Below are 27797 nucleotides of genomic sequence, written 5' to 3'. Positions count from 1 at the left end.
CCCTCCTCCCCCCTCACTGCGTCCCCCACTCCACGTCCCTGCCCTGCCATAAGCGGGGACCTGAGAGGACTCCAGTGACCTGTGAGCGCGTGTCCATTTTAATTTCGTCTTCATGCTGTCACTGTCCTCCACGGTTGGGCTTCACCCTCCTCATCTGCTCCGCCCCGGATGGAGGACTGTTCAGGCGACCTGCGGCCAGCAGACGGGGTGCCTGCTAGCCCGGCAACCTCTCCTCTCTCCTCCTGTTTTTCCCCCTCGGCTCCTGTTATGACAAGCCTTTGTGCTGAGCTATGGAGAGTGTAATTGCTCGTCTATAAATACGGTGTCTTCCTGGCCCGATTTGCAGTATTAACTAACGACTGAACCAACATCTCATAATTCTTCTAGAGCTGCAAAATCAATGGCACACAGAGTGGAAAATGATACTTGGACAAAAGATTACGCACCAGCGTACACAATGTCCCCTGTTTGCTGTTTCATTGATCTTTCAGAAGGATATACTGTTCTTAAATTCTGCTGCTTTCTTTCTTGTTTTTTCAGAGACTTCAGAGATTTCTTTTTGTATTTCAGAGAAATTTTTTTCATTGTATTACTAATTTTTTCATCCCTTTAACCTAATTAATTTACTCTCGTAAATGAGTGTATTAAGTTGGCTGGAGTCTGAGATGCTGAACCAGGTAGCTGGCTGTCCAGGTGTGTGCTCTGGGCACATAGGCAGGCAATGAGGGAGCCCATCCATGCAGAAACACTCGAGAGTGCATAAGGGGGCAAGTGGACACTCGAGAGTGCGTAAGGGGTCAAGCGGAGCTTCCTAGCGATATTAAAGGCTGCTGCTCACGTCTGCAGGCCCACGTCTGCAGGCTCACGTCTGCAGGCTCACGTCTGCTCGCAACCAGCTAATTTTTCATCAGCCGGCGGACAATATTTCACCTTGTGACTGCTGTGTGTCCCCCCCCGACCCCCCGTGTGTGTTCACAGGTTTCCCCGCGACGGCGTACGGTCCGGTGGCGGCAGCAGCAGCTGTAGCGGCCGCACGCGGATCAGGTAGGTCGACCCAGGGAGGAGGCGGCTACACGCTGTCACCACAGAGCACCGGGCCCGGTACACGCCGTGGCCCGGCCTGCGTGTGCCTGCCGCTCGCTCCTGATGCACAGGGAGTCGCCTCTGCCCTCACAAATACACACACATACACACACACATACACACACACACACACCAAGACTGTGCAGTGCGAAGGAAGGAGCAGGATTTTCAAGGCCTCCTCCTCTCCTAACCTACAGAAGGTGTGATTTATTTGTGATAACAGAGGTTGGCTCTAGCAGCTGATCTGAGACCAGTTTTGCCATATATTGCATTATTACAACGCTTGGGTTGGAGCAGGCAAAAGCTGGTGGTAGGTCAGAGCTCAGGGCCAGCCGCTGCGGCTCACACCCTGATGTACTGTGCTGTGGATGGAGTGTTGTTTTCCTAACCCTGCACACTGTCACCCAACACAGACCGTGTGACTGAGTATCTTCATTTCTCATGGTTTTTAGGGAGTTCATCCACACGTAATCACTCTAGCGTCTGGCCGGAACTCTCCGGAACCTGCCCTGGTCCTCCGTGGCTGCTTAGACCGAGGCTGCACATTCAGAAGTTCCCGGTCTCAGCTCCTCTGACCACAGATATTGATCGGGAGGCCAGATAGCTTAATCAATCAATCTGACTTTGCCCGTAAGCCATGAGGATGCGTAAATAAATAAACAGAGGCCATGGGCGGAGTGGTTGGGGGTGTGGGGGAGGGGGTGTTGGGGGTGCGGGGGTGTGTTGGGGGGGGGGGGGGGGGGGGCGCTCTCTGGCCTTTACTGCAGTGAGTGGCCTTTAGCGCTGCAGGAAATGATGGCCTTGTCTAATTGGCTGTCAGAAAATGGGGTCTGAGTGCAAGTGCGATGTGTCCCCAGATTCTGACAGCTGCCACATGTGCACGAGTTCGCACGCACACACACACACACACACACACACACACATACACACACACACATACACATACACACACACATACACACACACATACACACACACACACACACACACACACACATACACACACACACACATGCTTACACACGCACATGCACGCACACAGCCACAAACACTCTTACATACCTATTCTTTCCGTTTCACTCTCTCTCTCACACACACACGCACGTACACTCTCTACGAGACGCACTCACGCACGCGCACACTCAAGCATTCTCCGTGAGCACCTGCTCTCGAGAAGACAACCAGCTCCTGCCCGGTGGAATTCACAGACAGGCGGAGAAGTGGGTGCACGCCACGTCCAGCCAACCGGCGCCGACAGAGCCCGGTCCAATCAGTCATGCCTCTCCACTCAATCAGACATGTCTGATTCTGATTAGCGCCCTGCTAAAAGAACTTAGCCCGCAAGAATAGAGAGAGGGAGAGAGAGAGTGCGAGAGAGAGGAACACCACACTTCACATTTGCTTTCCATTTTTGGGTGTGAATTGCACCAGACTCGTTCGGAGAACACTTGAAGCTTTAAACGAGACTCACATGAGAAATGAATGTCTCAGTTAGAGCTCACTGTGCTGCTGCAGCTAGAACAGCCTTCAGTGTTTTAGGAAAGGTTTTATTATGCCGTGGAAGCAGGAGCCGAGAGAGACACAGCGATGTACGTTTCAGTGCCTTCTGTCTTCCTCTTAGACTGGAGGTTGAAATTTGACAGACTGACTCTATGCTTGTTGACGGCGCATACGGAGCGTGTCTGCTAGGGGGCGCCGTGGGCCAGCCGGCCTCCCCTTCGCTCCAACTCGGTAGGCAACAGATGGGGCGCACCCCAGCCACCCTCGTGCTGGGGTCTCCCCTTCAGGAACGGTGCGCTGACATTTAATGCTAACCTTTTCACGGGACTTCATCATCTATTACCCTTCCAGTTCGAGCGGCGGGATGAATTTACACCTCGCACCCCCCCCCCCCCCCCCCCCGTGCACACATTTACCGCCAGGAGAGGAGGGCGGGAGAGGCGTCTGCGTGGGCCTCCGTTCTGAGATGGGGGGGTTCAGCTTTAACGTCTGGCCAAGGTTTTCTGCAACTCTGATGAAAGCGGGCTTTCAGAACCGGCCCCCGCAAATAATGTCACGAAGGCCGCGGACGAAACCGCGCAGCTGGACGAGCTCCCGCCAAAAGAGCAGCGCCCGCTACGGCCACGTTTGACGGGACCACATGCTGGAGCAAGCTCGGCACGGGACCGGTCCGCTCGGTTCTGGATTGTCCCCGACCGTTACGGCCCTCTGGTGATTGTCTCCTCCGCTCGGTTTGGAGACGTGACAGCCAAACAGGAAGCATACCATCAGAGGAAATAAATACACAATGTTCTTTGAAGAGGAACAAGACTGAATGAATTAAATTACTCCCAGTAAACTGCAGTGGTACTGTGCTGCAGGATAGACTGTAGAACTGGACTCAGTATGGTCACGACCATGCTCTTAGAAACCCCGCCCTAACGTCCACACCTGTCTGTCTGTTGATTGGACGTTCCTTTGAAAAGCCGAGCTAGGCTCACATAAGTGGCACAGTGGTCTGATTTACTGCTTGAAATTTTTAAGCCACTCTTTAAAAGATTCACGGTCCACAGTTTGGACCTGCGATTAGGAGATCCCTTCATTATCATTAATAAAGGATGTGCTTTTAAAACAAATGATATATAAGCTTTGGGCATGTGAAATGTGCAGTGCTTAGCCCTGAATACTTTCTAAAACCTTGTGGACACACCTCTGTGTAAGAGAGCTTCCTTGCCCAGCAGAGCAGATTTGATTCATTCGACTCGTTCCTTTACGTAAGCGGAGGCAGCAGGATATTGGTGGTTAAACGTGGAGAGGAGTCAAGTCACGCCCAGTAGGTCTTCAGTATCTTCATGGACTTTCTGTGCAGTACATAGTGAGATGAAGTAACGTTTCTCCTGCACTCGAGGGCCAAGATACACACAAGCATGTGTGACATACACAGTGCTGACAGTGTAGACGCGCTGGATGAGGAGAAAGACTTCTCACGCTTCCCCAGAAGGCTGGACGCAAACATCATCTGTGACCTATAGACTGTAGACATGGTAAGGAAGTGCTGGTGTGTTGATGGATGTTGACCTGCTGGTCGTGTGTGTGTGTGTGTGTGTGTGTGTATGTGTGTGTGTGTGTGTATGTGTGTTGTTTCTCTCTTGCTTGGTTTGGGCCAGCTGAAAGCCAGTGTCTGTGAATCTGAGACACTAGGAGTTTGGCTCCTCCCTTCACACTCTCCTCTGGTCACAGTCCACTGGAAGGTTTGTCCCACCCCTCCCTACCCTCTCACCCCGCCTCCTCACCCTTTGCCCCGCCCCCCACCTTCTGACCCCGCCTCCTCACCCTTTACCCTGTCTCCTCCTGGCACCTTTTTTTTTTATTCTCATTTTCTTTATCTTTATGCTACTCTACACTTTTTTATGCTTTTTTAAACATTTCATTTTTTTACATTTGTACATTAGATTGCGTACGTCATCTACCCATCTTGCGTCCAATTAGATTCTCCAGCTTTCAAGCCGAGTTAATTTGTCATTTCTCTGTTTCTCTTTGAGTTCAGCACCATGGTTTCTCCCAGAAGTTGCATCATCCTTCTCTTTAACCCTTTCCTTTCCCGCCTTTGCCTGAGCCCAGACCTGTTTGTGACTCTGACTCTGACTGCATGCTCCTCTCGTAGTGGTCTTGGTAGAGATGAATGCAGATGTCCTGTAGATCCAGTAGATGATCTTGTCTGTCATCTAGCACCTGGTGAGACCTGTGATTATTCTTGTTGTCTTGTCCAAACGCAGAATGAATTTGCACGGTAGTCTTGTACCTCACGGTCTCCTTTTCCGTATGCAAACCTCGTCCCCTGCGTCCAAACTGGTAGTCGATCCCTTCTGAGACTGATATGTATTATTCTTTTATTTATTTTTTGCTTTTTGGAAACCTGGTCAATGTTGGTTTCTTCCTCGTTTACCTTCAGCCCGCTCTGGTTCTCTGTGGACTACGTCTATCCACACCAAACACTCGGAGCAGTTCCTATCCACCCTCAACTCCTCACGTGGTGGGTGGTCTTGGTGGTGGTGGTGAACTGAGAACTCTCTTCCCCATGCCTGCCGCGCTGGGGACCAAACGAACACAGAACTTGCGGTGGAGCTAGCGAGTAGGCGGGCACATTGAGCTGGACCCAACGTGATTGGCTAAAGACACACAGGCCCCTTCTTCACCTCTTCATACACACACGAACTGAACCTTCATTCCAGCAACTGAGAGAAAATTCTTTTCAGCAATTTTTTTTGTTTTATAGTAAAAGAAGTGGATTAGCATTCTGTGGTGGAGAAATGCAGAATGTCCTCAGAATGTCCTCAGAATGTCTCACGTCTCTCTGAATCTTTGGTTCCCACATTAGAACAAAATGAAGTACATGCACACACACACACACACACACACACACACACACACACACACACACACACACACACACACACACCTATACAGAGTGGACACACACACGCAGACACCTATACAGAGTGGACACACACACACACACACACAGACACCTATACAGAGTGGACACACACACACACACACACACACACACACATCTCTATACAGAGTGGACACACACACACCTATACAGAGTGGACACACATACACACACACACACACACAGACACCTATACAGAGTGGACGGACACACACACACATCTATACAGAGTGGACACACACACATCTATACAGAGTGGACACACATACACACACACACAAACACACACAGACAGACACCTATACAGAGTGGACGGACACACACACACACACCTGTACAGAATGGACACACACACACACACACACACACACACACACACACACCTATACAGAGTGGACACGTACACACACACACACACACACACACACACACACACACACACACACACACACACCTGTACAGAATGGACACACACACACACACACACCTGTACAGAATGGACACACACACACACACACACACAGACACACAGTCTCATTCTCCACTCTGCTGTCAGGCTGAACATCTCTAATGGTGCTGTTGGGGTTGTGGGGATGTAGCCCAGAGGAACCACGTCAGTCTGCATTAGGTGGTGTGTACAGGACTGCGGGCGGGTCACAGCGTCTGGATCTGCTCGCGGGGGCTCGGGCCAGCCTCACGCGTGCGGAGGTCGGTCACTGGCTCCGGCACCAGCCGTCCGAACGACGAGGGATATGTGCGAAACGCACCTCATACTCATCCGTCACTCCTCCTGATGAAGACGGATGTGTGTTTTCTCCATATCGCTTCGAGCTGTCTGCTTCCCTCCATCTGTGTGTGTGTGTGTGTGTGTGTGTGTGTGTGTGCGTGTGTGTATGCGTGTGTGTGTGCGACAACGAGATCTATTGGCAAGCTGAGTCTAAGACTAAATCTCTAAAAGGTATTTGCTTGATTAGTTTCATTAAATGTAATTTTCTGAGATCTATCCATAGCACCGTGTGATGAGGCATTGCTATAGACTATAGATGAGCTGCCACCTGTGGCTAAGAAGGAAATTTAGTAATGATAATTAGTCACCTATTGGCTACAAAAAATTCATTTGAGAATAGAGAATGATGACCTCTGGGGGCAGTCAAGGCAGGTAATAATTCTTCTACAAAAGATGACACAGGTGGAAATGGAAAGGCTAATAGCACACGTTCTGAAATTCGAGGCTAATTTAGAAGAACATTTGACAAGTTCACTGACGCTCTTCAGGAGAAGCGAGTGAGCTTGGCCTTGTTTAAGCGGGAGGAGCCGAGAGAGTCTGGAGCTCTCCGAGGTGCACCTGCGTGAGGAGGCGCACCTGCGTGAGGAGGCGCACCTGCGTGAGGAGGCGCACCTGCGTGAGGAGGCGCACCTGCGTGAGGAGACGCTCCTCCTCTGCTTTTTTAAAGATAGCCAGTGTTCTCCTTTTTGCCTTTCCCTTTTCTTCTTCGTTTTCTTCTGCTCGGCCGCAGGTGGGTTCCCTCTCCGCTCCGCACCGATGTATTTACCGCGTCTGACATTTCTGCAGCGGATGATTGTCTGGAATGTTATTTCCAAGGTTGGCTGTGGTCCTTGAGCTTTGCGGAAAACTGTTTGAAAGTCGCAGCGCAAAATGTCAGCTCTTTCCTCCGTCCTTTCAATGAAAAGGTACTTTAAATGGCGATATTTTGCTGGCATCAGCAGGCTAATTGTGGTAATGTAGTGCTGACGGCTGAGGTGTGAGTCATTCGGGATCCGCAGAGCCAGATCCAGCTGCAGACTGCAGACGACCCCCCCCCCCCCACACACACACACACACACACACACACCCACACCCACACCCCCCTTCATTAACACACTTCACATCATAGCAAATTGCCATGCAAACACATTTCGGTGTTCTTAGGACTTTTCTGCTAGATTAACAGAAATAAGTCTGCATGTGGTTGTAACATATAGGACAAACCAAATCTGTGTGTTTTTCTGCAGGGGGATGAGCGATTTAAGCGCCTGCTTATTTGGGTTTCAAACTGTGAACTTCATCTCCATGACAATGGCCCAGTTTGATGGGCCTCAGAAAGCCGCTGAAGACGAAACTGCACAGCACGTTTGAAGCTGCGGTTTGGTTCACGCTCCTCTGCTGTCTGGACTCACGTGGGATGTTTTGACGTGCGATTCTGATACCGATCGCCGTCTTGAAGTCTTTCCAAACGGCACTTTTTTTTTTTTTTTTGCCAGTGTGTTGCCCTTGGCGATCGCAGGGCTAGCTGCTCCGACATTTGTCCCACTCCTCTCTCGTCTCGTCTACAGGGACAAGGCGGGAATTCAGCGACATTATTGCGTATTATTGAGTATTGAGTATTGTGCTGGCCCAGCGCTCGGTGGTACCGCGCAGAGGGCTGGTTTGATATGTGGCCATAGTGCGGCTCTCTAGAGGGGCAGGAATGGTGCTGTACGGAGGAAATTAAAGGCCCCGGAGCGCGAGGCCCCTGATGGGCCCCTGGGGTAATCCCCCTGATAGCCAGCTGGGTATAAATGATACAGAGACCACTAACTTGCATTAAAGCAAAGAGGCCTACTAACTCACATTACACACGGAGTAGTAACAAATTACGGCTCTCTGTTTCATAACAGCTGATAAAAGGCCCGTATTATTCATGCATTCATCTATTTATCTATCTTTTCTTGATGCTGTTTTATCAGGCATTACGTGTAATAGCACAGAGCAGGGTGGAAAAAAGGGCTTTCATCTGGGCGATCGCTCCGACGCGGCCCAGATGGGGCCTCTAATGGTGCGGTTGACAACCTTCCAGAGTGCAGTCATTCTGTGCATCGCCCCGCCACCCCCCCCGGTCTCACCGACCCGCCCCCACCCCTTCAAAGCCAGCTGGGGGGGGCGCTGGGGCTCTGCTGGGCCCCGTGCAGATGTTGCCTAGCCAAAGGCACATCTGGATGACCCGCGTCCAGCTGCTCAGACACGAGCCCGGAGCTCTGGAGCGTCTCCGCTCAGCGGTGGCAGTTGGGATGAAGAACAGACGCGGGCGCGTCGTCCGCCCAACGCACCAGCGCCTCACGCCTCTCCGCACCGCTATTCATCAAGTCGGCCGAAGTGCGTCTGCGCATCTATCACCTGTCAATGATGCACGCGGCCAACAACCCCCCCCATAACTTGCCATTATGAAGTAATTAGATTTGGCTTTGAGCAGGAGGACAAGGCCTGAGCAAGGAGCGGGGGATTGTGGGAGAACGGCTTCGTTTGAATGGGGTTCGTTTGAATGTGTTCGGCTTTGTCTCGCCATGAGGTTGTACGTTCGAGGAAATTATTCATATGTAAATATGCAAGAGAGCGGGAATACATACATACGCGCGCACACACACACACACACACACAGACACACACACACTGCGTAGTGTCACTCTGGAGCTGACTGGCAGTGAAGGCTTCGGCGGAACATCTGAGCCGAGCCATTATTGTGGCAACTTTTGATGTTTAAAAACGACAATGTTTAATTCAGTTCCATTTTTCCCGCTGCGTGCCCACTTCCACTTGGTCAAAGTGAATCATTTGCATGCGCTCAGAAAGAGAGAATTAGCTGGCGAAGGTAATCAAGCAGCCCGATTCTGCCAGATGGCTTTCTCTGTAGTCAGTAAATGGGTGCTTTTAACCGCATTTTATTCCACATTTCTGCTTCAGATAGTGCTATCATTAGAAATGATCTACCTGCATAATCAAAGTAATTTCTACAGACCTTTATTAGATAAGACCTTTGCTGTCACAGCGGCAAAATGAACAGCTTTCCAGTGCTAATTTGCCGTGTCGGCGCAAACAAAGGAACCAGGTGTATTTGTTGTGCGCGTGTTAATTTCCGCGTTTGCCCGCTATGCTTAAATTAGGCCCCGAATATTCATGTGAGCAGCAACGGGGGCGCGGCATTGTGCGGGCGAGCAGGCCTGGGGGGCGGCGGACAAAAGCGAGGTCCCACCCCCCCATCGCCGCCCCTGCCGTCGCTCGGGCAACTAGAACAGGCCACGCCGCAGGCTGGCATTAAAAGGTCTTCATTTGTTTGTTGTTAAGGATCTAATTAGGGAGATGAGAGGGAACAGGACTGGGATGGCAGCTTGGCTAATGAAGGGGCGTGTCCAGGCCTCTCTTTGAACTCAAGGACGCCCATCTATTAGAGCAGCCCATCAAAAATGGATCCGGCGTGAGTGCGTTTGCGAGGTCGCTCTTCCTTAAATGATTAAAGATGTTTCAGCAGGCATTCCCCCATCCCCGAGCTTACTGGGCTCAGCATTCTCTTTCTTCCAATAACTGCAATTAAAGGAAACACACACACACACACACACACACACTCACAAAGCTTGAACATTGGAATGCATCTAGTACAGCATTACTTGAAAAGGCATGGAGATTTTTGTATTGATAGGGCACACGGGCTCTGCTAATTTGCGGTTATAAACTACAGTGATGTATAAGTTCTCAAGGAACCTAGTTTTCAGTAAAAATGTACTGAGCCAGCGTTTTGTGAGCCAGATTTGAAAAGTTCTATGCTGCTCTCTGTAGTGGAGTTGATACAGGGCTTTTTCTGTAAAGACTATAACAGGTAGGCATATGGAGTAAGATAGTAAACAGTAAACGTAGGCATGTCAGGTGTTGGACACTGGGTTCATTCTGACACACGGATTGATAGGATGCCTAGTTATCCTGTCTGTGCTTGACAGGGGAGACAGTGCCCTCCACATTATCTTAAAGACACGATCATTTACTCCTAATGGCTGAGTCACATGAAAAAATGTCAAATCTCCTTCAACACACACCCACACACTACAAGTCTCCTTCAACACACACCCACACACAACAACGACAAGACTCCTACAACACACACCCACACACAAAACCCTTGACTTCCCTACTGTTGCCTGCCCTGGAGTGAGAATCATAGCAGGGGTTCACACGGTGCCACACTGCCGAAAGGAGCCATGTACCTTGAGGGAGAGATGTGTTGAGATTGTAGAAGACCAGGCGGGTCTTCCTGGAGGACAGGGGTAGTGGACAGGGCTAGTGGACAGGGCTAGTGGGACCAGAGCTGCTCATTACTGAGCGGTATGGGAAAGTCTTGCAGCTGCCTGGCATCAGAGGATAGCTCCTCTTTCACATTTGCCCCTTGACCTTTTACCTTAAGTGTTGGGCTCGGTGCGCATGTTGCTTCCTCTTTAGCTAATTAGCAGTGCAGCGGTAGGTTCTAGCATGAGGAGGCACTCTTAACACTCGGGTGAAGTGGAGAACAAGTGTCCCAGGAAGATCAGCATAGGATGATCACGGTCAGGTCATGTGACTGCCCTTCTCAGGTCATGTGACTGCCCTTCTCAGGTCATGTGACTGCCCTTCTTAATCAGTCATGAATTTATTACATGTAAGTACATCTGCGTACGATGTGGATCCAATTACGTTAGCATCTGATTAAATGCATTAAATCCATTTATATTGTTGCCCCCCCCGCCCCCTGGAAAACGCGTGCTGTAACTGCAGTCGAAATCAAGAAGCTTATTCTGTGATCAGGCATTCAAGATATTTTGCCAGTCTGGCTTATAGGAAGACCAAGCATCAAACATGCTTCTGACTAGCTCCTAAAGATAGCACACGCTGACTCACTGCGCCGAGGTCCCGTACATAAAGCGTAAGGTGCTCCTTAATTCAAAGTTTAGTGTATTGAAGGAGAACACAGAGAGGTTGGTAACCTCGGAGTCATCTCCAAAACCGACTCTTTTCTTCGTAGCGCGTTACTCGCGGAGCCTTAGTTGAAGGCTGACACGGCAGATTGCGTGTGCTACCCACGCGCGGTGGCCGCGTTTACCCTCTCCGGGACCGCTCAATGCCGACGCGCAAGTGGAGGTGAAGCGAAGGTGTCCGTCGCCTAAGAGTTCGAGTGCTGCTGTTGTTGTTTTTGAAGTCTTCTTGAGAAGCTCCTCAAGGGAAATGCGAACGTATTTATCGCCGTCGTAACATCGCTGCCTGGAGTCGTCTGAGCTTCGGGAGGGTTTGGGAGGCCGGCGGAATCACGTAGGGTTGACGAAGGGATGTGGATGGAATGGTTAGTCCAGGGGCCAGACGGGCGGGAGGAGGCTGCTCACCGGCACCTACACACAGTCACTGCCCACTACAGCCTCTACTGGGAGCACTGGGACAACAGCAGAACCCGTTAGGACTGACACCGCTCCTCATGCCACACCACTCCTCCATAACGCCACGCCACAGAGATAATGAAGCACTCAGTCATGACATTACATGTACAACGTCGTATATCCCAATGACGGAGTCACTCCCCCCCCCCCCCCCCCCCCCCATCCCCTTCCTCCTCCTCCTCCTCCCCCCCCCCCCCCTATACTCCTGTATCTCCCAGGCTTCCCCGATTACGGGTTCTATTCCTCGCCAAGCGACCAACGGGGGCCTCCGTTCTCCTTTGCGGACTATGGCTCCCTGGGCCCCCAGGCGGCCCCGCTGCTGCAAAGCGAGCACGCCACCTCCTCCTGCACCTCCCCCCTCCAGCACCTGCCCAGCCCGGATCAGTATAAGAGCCCAGGTGTGTACCGCCTCTCCTTCCTTCAACGCTTTGATTTGATTCATGCGGTTGATTCATCACCCAGCCATTCATTCGACCTGAAGGCGAAAAAGAGAGGGGGGGGGGTTGGTGGTGGGGGGGGGGGGGGGGGGGGGGTGCGCGGCGGACGAGAGAGAGAATCGTAACGGCCCGCCGGTTTGCCTGACGTGAACTGCATGCTGATTTTAGCTCTTTTACGCACTGCTTTCACTTTTCCTGCGCTAGCCTTGCCGGTGCATTTTTCTCCTGTGTATATGCAGATGTTGCGATCCGTGGCCCGGGCCAGGGCAGGTCGGGCCGGGCCGTGCCGGCGTTTCTCCATAACTCCCTAGTGACCTGAAATGAGCACGCACATGTAGTGCAGGGCATATCTAGACATACCTGTATATATTGCAGGCACGGTACAGTGATAAAGATTTGCTTCTCGCCGTTTACAAACTTGGCCGTTATATTTATGTCTTTTCTTTCCCTGATATTGCATCACGGTTTTATTACTAAGTAGCAGATGAGTTTGCTATTATGGGAACAGAGCACTTCATCATCCTAGCCTCCTTAAAGCAAACACAATTAATGTTGGCATATTTTTTGATGGACCACTCATAAAGTTCAAAGCTGTCTGTGTGGCGCTGACGTTAACATTCCCCCTGACACCGTGTGTCTCCGCACGGACGTGTGTGTGAGGCCGAGCAAACTGGGTGCCGATGGTTTCTGGATTACGCCGTAAGCTAGTCGTTCGTGTGGAGGTCAAATGACAGAGCTGTTGTGTTCGAGATGAGTCTGAGAAGGAGCTGGCTCATAACATGGGGAATTGCTGTCATCTCTGGGACTTAATCTACCGTAGATTAAAGGTTGTGCGGAGGAACTGTTGACATTGCGCTGTCCTAAATCCCCTCTACGGGGAAGTGGTACATGTGTGCTTGTGCTCAGCAGAACAGGGCCATTATGGGCCGTGTGGTTTACTGTTTATACAGTGAGACACGTGTAGCCTCTGACTGCCTTATTAACCTCAGCCCGATGGAAACACGAGAGTCATCGGAGAGGGACAGGATGCACTGTCACTTACACGGGATTATGGGTAAAAAGCATGGTTTTCCGAAACCCTCATTTATGAGCGTGTTTGCACTTCTAAGAGACAGAGGGGGTTAGGCTGCACCCCAAGAGTTTGTGAATGTTGGCGTAGGTTCCGATACACTGGATGTGTGGGGCTTTTGGCAGACACGGCTGTGTGTTTTTTTATGCGGGAGGGAAACTTTGAACGGATCGGTACTCGGGAGGGAAACCGAACGGATGCGCACGCAGAATGGCGCCTCGACCGACAACCGGAAAGACTCGCCTTCGCTTCCTCTGCCACGGCTGCCGGCACATTCCGGCACATTCCGGCATTTACTTCCGTGCTTGAAGAGACGGGTGAAATCTGTTTGCCTATTGGCAATAGCTGGCTGGGTTTTTTTTTTCTTCTTCTTCTTCTCTACGCGCGGCAGATGTCACATTGAAGTGTCAGAAGTAGCATCGTCTCTCCTCTGCCTGCTGACACGTAGCCTGTCTGAGATATCCATCTTTTGTTGGCTGCGCTCAGATCTACCAATGAATATATGCCCCCCCCCCTCCCCCACCCCTGCCCCACCCCTCCCTGCTCCTCTCTGGAAGTAGCTGTCTCTCTGTGTTGCTCAGCTGACATTTCCAAAGTGGGAGCTGTGACTGACAAACAGTCGTCCGCTCACCTGCCTGTCTACCTGGCGCTGTCGCTCCATAAAGCAGACGCTCCCTCGGCACTGGGGCGCCCCCTGTCTGCCGCGATCGCTCCTGCACATTAGCCCGCCAGGCCTCTCCTCCATATTTTATTCTTCGCAGATATCTTTTACCCCGATGAGTTTGGGAGTCGGACGCATTAATAGACTCCCCTTCCAATGGGCGGTGACGTGAAGGCTTCCGGCTGGGGGGGACTTGATTTAATATTCGCTTATTAATGGAACTGTCATCAGGGCTGTGCAGGAGAGAAAAATGAGCATCGCGCAGTACGGGGCCGCAAAGTTTCCAAGAACCTCCGCTTAATTCAATACGTGTGTTTGTTTAGACTTATTTAATTTGTCTTTCAGCGGCAGTCATACAGAGAGGTCATCTCTCTGTTGTAATGGGCCTAATTTTCCCTCTGTCTCCGTAGACTCCTCCCTTCCTCTGGTCACCATGGTTTCATTTGTTCTCGACCCCACCCCCCTTCCCAGTATTCCAGGCTAGCTGTTTTGCTAGCATTTGCATTTTGCCAGCCAACCACTGGATCCGCTGTGTTCCAGCCCCCCGGGGCAGTTGCGGTATGTGTCATTCGTAGCTCTAGGAAGAGATGAACTGTACCCTCTCAGTGGAAATGACTCAATGATTCAGTCTTTAACACGCTTTACTCAAGACACCCACTGCAATTTCCTGGCTGGCAGGCCGCGCGCTAGGCCCAATAGCCCCCCGATGCTAACGGCCAGATAATCACCATCATATATTTAAAAAAGGAGGAGAGGGAGAAGGAGAGCCCTCTGGCAGTGACAGGTGTTGATTAGATAGGGGGTGTTGTGGCGCAATCCCCCGTGCAATTTCTGAGAAGAACTCAAGAACTGGCAGTCAAATTTGACGACCGCAAAAGGAGAGAGAGCACTTGGTACGAGATTGGGGAAAGATCCGAGAGCTTTGTGTGCGTGCGTGCGTGTGTGTGTGTGTGTGTGTGTGTGTGTGTGAGAGAGAGAGAGAGAGAGAGAGAGAGAGGTTATGATAATGAATGAGACCTACAAGTCAGCAACTCACTCTCACTGGTAGTCTTTAACATTACAGAAGCCCCTAGAGGGAAGTCCCCAGCCTTCTCAAAAAGCACCTCCATTCGCCAAGGAACCGCTCCTCCTGCATACTTAACGCCTAGGAACACTCCTCTTTGTAGTGTGCATGCCAAGTGAATGCTTAGTAGATGTGTCCAACATGAGCAAGCGATTCTGTCTGCATGACTGACAGAAAACGTACCATGAAAACTGGGGCGGCAGGCGCGAGCGGCTACTGTAGACGCGCTGTGGTTAGTGTCATCCAGGCTGTCGTGTATGTGTCTATGCACAGACCCAAACACGGTTTTTATTACTGTAAGGTGTTTGCCGGCGAAACATTTTCAGTGTGCTGTTCATCTGTGAAGTGTCTGGTGCATAGACAACATACACGCTGCTTCCTCTTTACTGGTTGACTTCTCTTATCTCTACGCAGAGCTGTTGATTTATGGCGCTTTGGGTGTTCTGTCTTGGCAAGAACTATTGCATGCCGGGCTTGTTTTCAGCGTGCGTAGCCGTGCAGACCCCCCCGCCGTCCCTCCCCCGCCCCACGACTACCCTCATGGCTCACCCTAGTGTCGGCGTGTTGTGTGGCAGGCACCAACCCCCCGCGGCCGGGGGCCTTCCCAGGAGCCAGCAGCCCCGGGCCCGTGGCTGACCTGTATGGCCCCACCAGCCAGGACTCCGCCGTCGGCAATTACATAAGCGCAGCTAGCCCCCAGCCCGGCTCCGGCTTCGGCCACAGCATCGCCGTAAGTACCCTCCAGGGGGCGCTGACGCGTCCCCTCCTCCTCCTCCTCCTCCTCCTTCCCCTCCCCCTCTACCCCATCTCACCCACTCAGCCCCCTCCCCGTGCCCGTCTCAATGAGGCAATGCTGCTGTTCAACTCTCCCTTCGGGGGGGAATCGCCCCGTCCAGAGCTGACGGCTTTGTAGAGGCACCTGCACGGATTTTTCCGCGCGCGACAAACGCTTTCGAAGTTTGAAAGTTTTTCTGTTCCTTATGAGCATAATCCTAATTATGTCCTCCCTCAAACGAGAGATCAAGACCAAAAGAATGACTCGTGATTTTACTATTCCAAAAAAGATTTTAAGAAGGTGCACGCTAAGCATTTGAGATCTTCTCAAACACGTACTTGCTGCGGCACGCCCAGTCGGAAAGAGTGAAAGATAAAGATGTTTTACTGATACTAATTATTGCAAACAGTCGTGAGAGGAAAAAAGAAGGACGTCTTTGTCTGAAGTTTGCCTCTGAAATGTGGAATCATGCTCTCATTAGTGCCAAGCAGGAGCTCGGAAGCTTTTCCGTGCGTTTATTGCATTGCCAACATTCCCTCCCCCCTCCCACCCCCTCCTCTCTCCTCCCCTCCCTGTCCACACCCCCCCCCCCCCCTTACCCACAACTCTCTCTGTCAGCTTCCCTAGAACAAACTGTGAACTTTGTGCTGCATGTCATCAGCTGTGTGGCGTGTCACCGTGCCTTTTGTTCGTGTGCCAGCCAGGAGGACAGACGTCTCACAATTAGTTCCACTCTCATTTTCAAACAGCCATTTTGTTTCTTGCGCACAGAGACCTCTATTTCATGATCGGCCCCCTCTCCTCCGGCCACACTGTGGGGGCAACCAGGCGCGGCCTTTGAAAGGTCCCCTGGACAGAGTGCGTATGTAAATCAATAAGGCAATAATAAACCCTCGCCAAGAAGTCTGTCATAAGAATATGTTGTCTTGCCCTTTGAAGCCACGTTCTCTATTCCCTCCGCCCTTTTTAATCTTGCGTGGAGCGGAGTGATGGGGGCCCGGGGCCCCCAGGGGAGAGAGCCTGAGGGGAGGCCTCAGCAAAGGGACGCCTCCGCAGGAGCGTGTGGAGACTCCCGCTGGCCCTCCACACCCCCCCTCCATCCTTCACCCCCGCCCGTTTTTCAGCTTTAGAGAGCCTTTAGAGAGCGGCTGGATCACCTGTGCGCTCACACGGCCCCACAGTCGGCTCTGACAGCGCGGCCGGGAGAAACTCAAGACGAGAATTTCATTACTCATCCTTTTCCCTTAAGTACAGTTGGAGAAATAGACGGCCTGCTAGTTAGCTTCACTCCGTATGCTCAGGGTAGCAGTGTCACCTTGCAGTTGACTTTCAAAAGGAGCTCTTAACCTAAATAGAGTCGAATGGGGGCGGGACCCCACACTTTTGCTGATTTGCGCTGATTGACAGCGCTACCTTCCAATCGGGCGAAGTCCCTGCCCTTGTTGGTCCTCACAAGGATGCAAACAAGGTCCTCGGAGGCATCGCGCCGGCCCAATGACAGCACACCCCGCCCCGCGGAAGTTCACAGCTTGCTGAGGTGGAAGTCTGGCTTTGCTCCTGAGGGTTTTTGTTCTTACCATGGTTTCTTTGCAATTTTGTGCATGAAGTGGAATATTCATGATGATATTGTTACTGTTGCCGTTGTTAGCATGAATGTAAGAACTGCAAACATTTTGTCCTGACAGAGCTTGTGCAAAGATATGCATTCCTAATGTAAAAAGCACATGTTGAAAAAACTACATGATCAGAAACACAATATAAGTGATTCTGAGACATGATACGTCACTACTATTGCTTTGAATTTATCATTAAAAAAACAACAACAAAAATAACAACAAAAAAATGCTATTTCATGCTGGCAATAGAGAGACTGAAATCCAGCCTGCTGACCAGGAAGAGCTTCACGAGCCTTCGTCCATGAACTGCCTACTGACACCATTACTAACTGTACACTTTTAGGGTCCTTTGATTGCGACAGCTTTTACAAATGGATACCATTGAAACCTAACAGGTGGTTGGTTGCCATCTCATTTGAGGTAGATATCTTTAATGATTTATGAACTTATGATAGATCCCTTCATTATATGTTTGTTTTTATTTGCCCCCCCCCCCTTGCATGTGCCCTCGCACCCCCCCCTGTTGCTGATCTGTGTGTTGCATGCCGATCTCCCGCACACGTGGCAGGAAGCGTTTACATGGTCCCGCGGGCTTCGATTTTAGCAAGTAGCGGAAAACTGCCCCTCGTAAACCATTTAAAAGCTTCGGCCATTAGCGTTTGGCTTCTTAACCGAATGAATAGACGTGTTAAGGTGGTGTGATTGCTTGGTTCGTTTGTTTTGTTGCTATTGCTGTCGTGTGTGTGTGTGTGTTTCTTAACCACCAACCTTCCCTGCTTGTCTGTCCCTGACACTTGTGGTGTGTGTGTGTAGGTGTGTGAGTTGGTCTACTCAAACTGCGCCGTTGCTTTCTCCGATGGCTAACGCCGCGCTGGGTGAATCGCGCGCCCCGTCCGCGCGGGTCGCAGACGCTCTTAGCAGGCTGCGCGCCTTTGATTCCAGCCTGTGTGAAGTGCTGTACTCAGATAATCTGCACAGGTGTTTGAGGCCTTTGATCCACGCGCACCTGGAGACGCTGGACCCTTGAAGTCAGAGCATGACTCTCATTTAAAAGGAAACTGCAGGCCTGATGTAATGTTGCTGGGGATTATCTCTCTTTTTTTGCAAAAAATGCAAAGTTTCCCACATTGACTGCAGTTATAAAGCCAATTACAGTCCATTCATTTCAGGTGCTGAGCTGTACCCCCCCCCCCCCCCCCCCCCCCAGCCTTTAGGGTTAATCACCGGTGTGCATGTGTGCATGCGTGCATGTGCGTGTGTAATTGGTTGGATGTGTATGTGTGGTTCAACCAGGAGTTGCTGTGGCGCTCGTGTTGAGTGCCTTAAACTCCTCTTAACAGTGTCAGTCATGGAACAAGAAAGACATCAGAAGGGACTATTGTGGGCTGTATGTGGAGGTTATTTTACTGCGCACAAAACCCTCGATATTACAGAACTTATTTTCACTTATAATAGGAATAAAATAGTACCTCGCCGAAAGATTTCGAGCGGAGACACGTTAGTGTTCCAGTCCACCGGGCTCACGGAACGCTTTTTTCATTGGTTTATTTAGATGCGTCCAAACAACACTGCCTTGCCATAGAAAGCAACAGACCCGTGCAGTTTGTGTAAACCAGCCTTGCGTTAGTGGTGCATGGCCACCCATAGGGTTTCACTCCTGCTGAAGACACTAGTGCACGCTCCCCCTTTCAGATGAGCTCTGAACGTTCTGCATCTGGGCTTCTGCGGCGGAGACGGGCTCTTGCTTCAGAGCCCCAACAGGAAGAGCTAACCGCTGCTTCCAGCCAGCAGCACGCTGTCATTTATCACAGTTATCACTGTATGTGCACACGCCATGGATTTGACTAATAGAGTCAAGTGCTGCTGCGATGTGAACCATTGCACTTCTAAATTTCCTTAGCTTCGGGGGTGAGTTTCAGAAATTACAACTTCCACCCATATTCATATTACCATTTTCAGGGAATTTAACAGTTTTGGCGCTTTTGGCTTAGACAGGTCCCCAAGAGGCAATGGATATTTAATCATTTTTTAACAAGAAAGACAACACTTTATCGCTTTATGGGAGTTAACGGCATTTGATGTCTCTCTCAACACAAAAACTTACGTGTTTTTTTTTTTATCGGTGGGTGAGGCTATAGGGAAATACAGCACTAAAAACTCCAATCTGACCAATCGCTTAAACTACGGAAGCCTAGAGGCTCAGATGCAGTACGTGTGAAACAGAGACCTGTCTCCCTTACACTGTCGAAGATGTCTGTTTATGAGGCTTGTGCATCTTCTGTTTTCCTTCAGCAGAGTTTATCGGGAGGTCCAGAGAAGGCGGGCCGGAATTTCTAATCGGTTCTGTGCACAGGTAACGGCCAATCCAACTCCAAGCACTACGGAGTCGAACAGAGGAAGATGATTTTGAGATGGCACCATCCGAAGAACAAAACGAATTGTCAGAATCATCTCAGAAAAAAAAAACAACAACAAAAAAAAACAACTTAAACAAAACATCGATCTGCTGTACTATAGTGAACACCTGGCTTTCATGTTCTTTTTAACCTACTGTATCTCCCTAAAACGTGATGGACGATGTTAATGCTGGTTTCCCTTCATCATCCATTCCCCTTCACCGAGGTTGTTTCTTTGACATCTTTTATCCGTTTTTCTTTTTTGTGTGTGTGTGTGTGTCTATCAGCCTTTAAGGTTGATTTCAGTTTTTAAATGCTTTTCATTATTCGTGTTCGGATGAGATGTACTCTGTAAATGTGCACTTTCTTTCTCGTGTGCGTGCGTATATTAACGTTGCTATAATCACCTCATCGCTCTCACTACTCGGCTATCACACATTCAGGTTTCGTTTCACACAAGCAAGGAAAAATGAAGTTCCCAAAAGGTGAAAGGTCGTCTTTTCCCAAAGGCCGCCAGAGGGTCACTAACGAGTCTGGGTAGCTTCGTTGTTCGTTTCATCTGGTGTCTCGTTAACCATGATTATCTATTTTGGGCAATAAGAGGACTACAATATTTTCACAGTCCTTTTTTATAAATGTTCTTTTTTGTCGATAAAAAAATAAATACATTTCCTTTTAATACTTTGTGAAATGGGATTTAAAAAGAAAATATTACTGTAAATATTACACCGCTCACTGCATTGAACCATCTCAGAGAAAGAGAACCATATTTTTGTGATGGTGTTATAGAGGATGTACTGTGCGCAATCTGAAATATGTTTAATGCAAAAAGATCTTTTCGGGCTCAGTGCAAGGACTGAAATCCATTTGTAGCACAAAAGCCGTCCTAACCACCCTGCAGACAAAACCCCAATAAAACACTGTTCCCTTGCTCTGTAAATACTGTTGGCTTTATAACTGTGCAGGTGGCATACCAGCATATTGGCTAGATATAGTGAGATCAGATGTGCACAGCTTTCAAAGAAAATACTTTACAAAGTAGACAGAAATCAACATTGTACAAAAAAAGAATGAAACAAATGTAACTTAAATCCAAAGCACATGTTTTCTGTTTGGTGTTTTTAAGTACCATCCTTCAGAGCTAGGGAGGTTTTGTAATCGGTACGTTTGTTGTATTTTTGTGTTCTCTTTTTTCACTTTTGACTTTGTAGTTTTCCCTTGACGTCTCCAGAAAAATTGTACACGTAATGCCTGATTTCGGAACAAAAAAAGGCAATATTTCAAGATTTTTTAAGTCATTTATGACTTATCTTAATCAATTAGGAAAGCAACAGTTTTGTACCATTACCTCAGTCCTGTGGGATGTATTTTAGAGGACTTAACAAATTAATTTATTTTATCTTTAGACAGATTAAAAACAAAAAAAAAAGATTGTCTTGAAATTAAACTAAATCATTGCACTGTGAGAAAGAATTTATCGTTTTCTATTTGCACATGCTAACGGGCGTTCTCTACCATGGATCATATGAAGGACGGTTGTGGAAACGTTATTTCCCTGATGACTCTCCCAGAAGCCAGTCTTCACTAATGTTGAGTGTAAGCCAGGGCTTCTGGACAAGCGCTTTTCTAGGACTTTATTTGTTATGTATATGATCTGGCAACATTACAGATGTGTTTATTGGTAGCAATAGTTCAGATCCTCAAACACTGAAAACTGAATTAAACCCACAGCTGCTACACATATAATGTACACGTGGAGACTGGATTTGTTGAGGTAGAAATGATACTAAGATATATGCTTGGTGAACTGAGAGTGATATTTAAGAACTAGAACGTGACTGATATATGCTGGTCTTCATCCTTGCTGCAGATATATTTAATTTTCTTTTTCTCTCTTTTTGCGAATTTACTACTAACAAGTGATGCAGAATGCTGAATTCCTTATAGATGTGGAGACTTGAACGTGTAATAAGAAAAGTGAAGGCAAAGACCGTTTCCTGGTAACTGTTTAAACTGTTTCAAAAGACAAAATTACACATACAAAAAAAAAATATTTAAAAAACAAATAAAATATTAAAAAAAAACCAAAACAACATGATCCCCAACATGACAAATATAAACAGGGGATTTTTTTAATCAATATTTTTGTGGAAGTGAATAATTATGTTAAATATAATGATGACAATATTGCGGTTACTACGTACTGTATTTATCATTTGAAAATATCTCTCCATTCCTTGTCACATCATACAATAATCTTATGTTGATCATTGTATTTCAGTAGTGTGTACAAAAGAGGAAAAAGAATTTACCTTGTAAAAGAGTGCTGTCTTTGATGCCAGTGTAGTGGTCTAAACATTTCTCTGTTGTTCTTTTTCAACCTTCTCTTGCCCTGGTTAACCCCACCCCCCCACCTCCTCCCCCCCCCCCCCCCCCCCCAAGTCCTTTTGCTCTTTTCTCTATATCTCTGTCTCACTCTCTCTTAGTGGGTAGCTGTAGATGTTATGTAATCAACGTTAAGATAGATCTGTAGTTATTAGCAGATGTAGGACCAGTAAGGATAGAACTTTCTCTTGATAATCATTTAAATGAAAAAAAAAACACACAAAAAACAAAACGAATGCTGAACATTGTTTTCATTGCCATTTTGTTTTTCATTTGATCTCTGTTCTCATGTTTTTTTTTCTGATGACACATGGTTTCAACTAACCAAAGCTCTCATATTAAAATCCAGAAAAAGAAATTGGTGTCAGACAGAACTGTAAAGGAGGCATTAATTGGATCCCCACCCGTGAATGTTTATAAGGGGTGTGCCATACTACCTTAAATGCTAATGCACAATATGCAAAACTGTTTTCTTTTCATTCTTTTTTAAGAGGGACACAAGCTATAATTATGGAAAGGATGATTTTATTACATGAATGAAAAATTCATATTTTTTTAGTAAGTTCTACCAGAGTAATGATGATATAGCCTATATAATTATAGATACGGATAAAACTGTAATAGGTTTTGATATTTATACTCTTAAAAAGGTCCAGTGGCCCATGGCTCCACTATTTTTGAATACTTTTTTATTATGTCTGCATAGATTCATATATACTTTAGTTCTCAGTCATCTGAAACATTACATTGATTATTTTTGTACTCTGCAATCATAGTGCCAGTTCTTCAAATTAATCAAAGCTAAGGCTCAATTACAAATTAATGCTGTTAACCTCCAAAATAATTCATATGATATTTGTCTTTACTAAACAGCTGTTTGGCATCTTCAAGATAGGTATAGTTACTAAAGGATTCAGCAGAATTTACTATCAAGTCAAATGCTATTTTTTTCTGAATGAAATCTGTTCTCAGGGATTGTGAATTTGAGCTAATCCTAACTCCTCTAACTGTGAGATTTAGCTAAAAAGATTCTCAGTTTTGTGGGTCCTGCGTCTCTGATATGTGGTTTCAGATTTCATTCAGACACAAACATCAGCTCTTATAGGTTAAGCAGTGCTGTTGAGCTGACCCCAGATCAGGGGAGTCCATACAAGGTATCTACTTATGGTGCCCATTACATTATCTGTGTTAATATTCTGAACATGAGGTTTTTTAAATGACCAAGTGTTAAAGTGACATTTGACTTCACAGGCTTAAACGGCTAGACGTAGCAACACAGTCTAGTGGAGAAAAGTCCCATGTTGCGGTATATTCAAGAGTAAAACAAACTTGTGTTATATTCACAGCATATAGAATAAGTGACAGAAAATAATTGCAAATATTTAACATTCAAAGGTTTTCAAAATATGTTAGTAAAATGCACTGGCCAATCAAAATATGTTAGCAAAATTAACTGGCCAATCAAAATATGCTAGTAAAATTCACGAGCCAATCAAAATATGTTAGTAAAATGCACTGGCCAAACAAAATATGTTAGCAAAATGAACTGGCCAATCAAAGTATGCTAGTAAAATTCACGGGCCAATCAAAATATGTTAGTAAAATGCACTGGCCAGTCAAAATATGTTAGTAAAACGAACTGGCCAATCAAAATGCAACAAATGACCTGGCTCTTGATTAAAAGGAAGACTGGCAACCCTTTTTAATAGTCTTTATGATCTCTCTCTGTCAGGGTGTTTCTCCCTAATTTGGTCTTGTAGCTTGGACTTTAAGGTAGCATGGCTCTGTTGCCATTATTTTGTCTTTCATTGACAGTTTGCAGCAGATGAATGTTATGCATCTTGCTAGACTAGTTAAACCATTGGATAATTGTTGGTTTAAAAAAAAATCAGAAAAGAAAAAAAAATACATGACCTGGAAGGTGTTGGGTGATATTGGGAGTGAACTACCGTATCCATTTAAACTTGAATCTAGAGGCAAGTGCTAGGAAATGGTCAAAACGATCATCCCATTATTGAAGCAACAAGCTATGTTGTGTGCGCACACACACACACACACACACACACACGCACACACACACCCAACAAGCTACTCTGTGTGCACACACACACACTCACCCCCAACAAGCTACACTGTGTGTGCACACACTCACACCCAACATGCACACTAACAAACCCACATACTGTACTGACATATGTATATACTTGTATACAGATACAGGATATATATGTATAGTGTATATATCTTTGTTAAATTGTTTTAAGCTGCCTCGTCATGCTCATTGGTCATCTTTCTAGTTGAACTGAATCAGCCACACAGAATTCAGTCCAGTAGTCAACACTGATCCTCTCAGTCTTCACTGAGACGCTTGAAGCCCGGGTGTTGTGGAAGGGCCCGCTTGGCAGTGTGCGCTACCGAAGCGCTAACGAAGCGCACGGAGGCGCGGGAGAGCGGTTAGCTTAGCCACGGAACGTGTTCCGAACACCTTACGCATTTCGGGGCGCCCTCCTGTTCTGTGGGTCTGAAAGGGCAGGTGTTAGGAGAGAAGGGTTTGAGTCCTGACGCTTCCTTCGAGATCTTTTGCGCTCCTGGTGTCCACGGAGGCCGTCGCCTCCCAGATTGCCTTGTCCATTCCTAACACTTGCCCATTTTTTAACGGACTTTTTACCGCATGGACTGACTGAACGGACTGTCGTCTGAAAGCATCTTTCAGGTCTTCTTGTATGGCTTTGCTCAAGCCCTGTTGTAAAATAAACTAAAGTGGATGGGGGTCTCTCACATCTCAGATGTGGAAAGTATAATTTTATATTTGTATTTTCAAATAATAATAATGATAATAATAAAAATGTTTGTGAAAGGTTTCCATCCTCTACTGTGGTCCAGAAATCAATGTGTTTGTCTGGAAAAGATAAAAAAAAATAATAAAATAAACTGTTTTGAAACATTTCACTCATGGTTGTTGATTTAAAAATGGACATTTTCAGGCAAATGATGTGTGATTCAAAATATGAATATATCTGCAAGAGACTGTATGCCAGGTATGCACAACAATTAAAATGCACAAAATTGAATACAGAGCTGGAAGGTTTGTGTAAGTTTGTTTTTTATTCTCAACAATGTTTCTGTATATTACAGCAAGCTGTTTTAGCCCATTTTCTATGCAATGCAAAGGCAGCCAAGGTACCTAATTCATGTAGGTTAATTTCCTATTGGACACACTAAATCCTTTCTTGCTGTTACTACAATGATTTTTAATCCTAACAGCCTGTGCGTGTTGTCTCTCTAGTTTACAAACAGTTTAATGGAGAAGGTGCTATGATTTAATAGGATCCTTGCTCAGTTTTGAGTTCACTATAAATACCAAAATTTGTCATTTCTAGGTTTGTAAACAGAAATACTGTTAGAATTTTCAGCTAATACAATAATTACTAAGGGAAGATATTCCAGAAGCCCAGTGACATTTAGGTGTGCGTTGACGCACAATTTCATATTTATCATAGTTAGCAAAATACTTATCTAGATTTAGCTTTGCCTCTTTTTCTTGTAATGGCACTTTTAAATGCCACCCAGTGTGTGCTAACCCCCACTAACTTATGCTGCCAAACAGCACCAGATTTACCCAAATATGCCCATTTTAAATTATATCAGATAACAGTAAACAAATAATGGTGAAACATTTTTAAGGAAAATGAAATAATAGGAATACATAATGTGAAATGAGACAGATTCTAATATATCCTAAAACATATGCGTATTCCCATAAATATAGAATCCCACCTGACTGATGCTTATTGTTATGAAATACTTTTATGCCATTCCAGAGCCTAATCGAGGAGTGTTTCACCTGGGATGAAAAATGCAATGTGTGCTGGCTGGCAGAAATTAATGTCATTTTTAATTTGAGCTGCTGTCCCATTCTGAAATGTGAAATTGCTTCGGAGAATGTAAGGTGTGACAGCTATTATAAATGTGTGGAAATCCATCTTCCACTCTCTTTCTCACCCACTCCTACCCCCACCTCCATCCCCTCTTCCTTCCCACCATCTCTCTCTCTCTCTCTCTCTCTCTCTCTCACACACACACACACACACTCCCTTGACTTGGCCAAGGAAGCTCTCTTCGTATACTTCGCCATCACAGCAGCTGTCCACCCACACACTTCACTGGAGCCCTTGGGTAGTGTCATGACTCATTGTGTTCCGTGTTTGGCAGGATAGAAATACTGCTAGGAATGTTACCTACCTTCTCACTGAAGGACCTCTTAGACAGAAGAGCTCCATGTGATTCGCGGAGAAGAAACGGAGAAAGGAGAGGAAGAAAGAAAGCCCATCCGCTAATTTATGTAACGGCGTATTATGCCGCATGTACCCGAAATCAGGAATTGGTCACCATTTATGGTTACCGTTTATGGGAACTATAAAATTCAGCCTGACTTTTCAAACGTAGGCCTCCAGGGGGTAAGAACACAAAAGCCCTTGTGTGTGTATGAACGTGGAAGTCCCAGAGATGGTGTTGCTGAGTTAATTCCATGATTTGACGAGTGATCCTCCTCGTATGGCTACCCCCCAAAAAGACGCTCTCCGTACGGGGTGTCAGAATGGGGTTAATTACATGGGAGACCTTTGTGTCATAGCAACAGCAAGCAAAGCAGTGCTGTAGGTATCTCCTGACTTAAGTAAACCAATTAAATTGTTTGAAAAATGACTGCAGGTGTTGGGAACTGTCTCTGGAGAACTCATTTGGAGAACTCGATGTTCTCTGGCGTATATTTAAGACAGAGGCTCCTTGGCCTTAAGGTCTTCTGTTGTGTTGGCGTGTCCTGAGGAATATCACAGGAAACCCTCCCAAAGCTGCTTATGGTGGAAGTGTAATTCTCCAAAACATGTTCGGGTGGTGTCCATGTTCGGGTGGTGTCCAAGTCAGGAGGGCTTTAGTATCCAGCTTACTGTTTTCCCTGCAATGTGTGAATGGTTTAAAACAGCGTTTAGCACAACTCAGCTGTAATTTATATGTCAACCTAACAGCTTCTGGTGCTGCACCTTTTCATAAAAAGGACACTGTTGCATATCAAATACACCATAACTATTGTCAACATTTGATCTTCATAAATAAATGACCTGAGTCATCGGCTGCTAATTTGAACAGCTCTGCCCCATAATTTAGCACAATGATTTGAGATGCAATAAAAGCATGATCAGACCTTAACATCAACTACAGCAGACGCCACCACGTGCAGATGACACGCTTGGGCGGTTTCAAATGTGAATTCTGTGCAGCCCCTTGTCTGCTCTGATGAGTATTTGACTTTTAGCTACAAGACATCCCAATCATCTCCACTCTCCCACACTCCAATCATGGGCTCATTAGCATCTGACACTACCTGTCATTAACAAAGCTCCCTAATTAGGCCCCAATCAGCCCACTCAGGAGTCCTCTTCAGCATGCAGCGTGGATGAGATCAGCTCCGATTGCAGGCGTGGTGGATTGAGAAGAGTAGCACGCTAACCCTGCCGCTGGGACTCCCACTGAGGCGGGTGGAGGAGAATCACGGCGCTGGCCCGTGCCATCTACGGCGGGCGGAGGTCATCTGTACTGTCTGTGCTCATCTCTGCGCCGCAGCCTTGGACGGAGAAAGGGCACGCACGGTTCTAGCGCGAGGCACGAGAAGAC

At 47.4% G+C, this 27797-nt stretch overlaps 1 long non-coding RNA gene across 2 annotated transcripts; it reads left to right on the top strand.

The window, feature by feature from the left end:
• Nucleotides 1-23690, top strand: LOC143477497 (uncharacterized). 2 transcript variants are annotated; one of them, XR_013121564.1, is made up of 5 exons: nt 1-1044; nt 11944-12123; nt 15531-15685; nt 17690-17766; nt 19639-23690. It is a non-coding gene; the product is annotated as an uncharacterized LOC143477497 (long non-coding RNA). The 2 variants fall into 2 exon arrangements; XR_013121565.1 differs by lacking the exon at nt 1-1044 and adding an exon at nt 1084-1713.
• Nucleotides 23691-27797: the final 4107 nt, after the last annotated feature.

This window comes from Brachyhypopomus gauderio, chromosome 16 (genome assembly GCF_052324685.1).
Source record: "Brachyhypopomus gauderio isolate BG-103 chromosome 16, BGAUD_0.2, whole genome shotgun sequence".
Classification (NCBI taxonomy): Eukaryota; Metazoa; Chordata; class Actinopteri; order Gymnotiformes; family Hypopomidae; genus Brachyhypopomus; species Brachyhypopomus gauderio.
This window is presented reverse-complemented; position numbering and strand designations above follow the sequence as displayed.